This window comes from Octopus bimaculoides, chromosome 1, assembly GCF_001194135.2.
Source record: "Octopus bimaculoides isolate UCB-OBI-ISO-001 chromosome 1, ASM119413v2, whole genome shotgun sequence".
Classification (NCBI taxonomy): Eukaryota; Metazoa; Mollusca; class Cephalopoda; order Octopoda; family Octopodidae; genus Octopus; species Octopus bimaculoides.
This window is the reverse complement of record NC_068981.1, coordinates 146,159,134-146,159,895: the sequence shown is the minus strand read 5'-3', so window position 1 is coordinate 146,159,895 and position 762 is coordinate 146,159,134. Positions and strand designations below refer to the sequence as shown.

Here is a 762-nt window from a genome sequence, read left to right as displayed (position 1 = left end):
GTGTGTGTGTGTGTGTGTGTGTGTGTGTGTGTGTGTGTGTGTGCGTGTCATGAATTCTCCTGTAGTTAGACGACGTATGAGGGTTCGGCAACTTTTTGCCGAACAACCACACAGATGATTTGTTTATAGTGATCGAATGTTTGTGTTCACATAAGCTCACTCTCTCCATGAAATCGACATTACCTGTACTGGTGACACATGTGCCACATGTCAGATAACGAAATGATTGCAGTGCAACGTGAAATGAAGTGCTTTGCTCAAGAGTACAACGCAACGCCCGGTCTGTGAATCGAACCCACGATCTTGCAATTGTGAGTGCCTAACTACTAAGTCATGTGCCTGTGTATATATATATATATACATATGCTCCCTACACCCTTGGTCACTTTTAGTAGCAGCGAATTAATTCATTTTTGGCTTTAAATTGTATCTAGCCACCTTAATTATTTAATAATCTTTACATTACCATTTTGCGGAATCAGTCACTGATTCCTATGGCATTTTCTATAATATTGACAGGCGAGAGTTCAGCTTCACCACCAGCAATGGCGTAAGCATTACTGATGGGTATTAATTTCTATACGAAATTAGCATGCTAATCTAAAGCACCCCGCTTGTGGTGGGGAGGTTGTCTCCCCAGTCAGTTCAAATAGAACGTGCTTTCTGTGACTAAGACTCTTATTTCTAGCAATGCTGACGGTAAATTATTTCCTTTTTGTTTTAAATTGCGTCTATACACCTGATGTATATATATATATATAT

The 762-nt window shown here is 39.8% G+C and overlaps 1 protein-coding gene across 3 annotated transcripts in view; it reads left to right on the top strand.

Annotated features, from left to right (window-relative positions):
• The window catches only part of LOC106884320 (potassium channel subfamily K member 4), a 197,680-nt gene that overhangs the window by 113,714 nt on the left and 83,204 nt on the right, over positions 1 to 762 (top strand). The gene's annotated exons all lie outside the window — the stretch shown is intronic.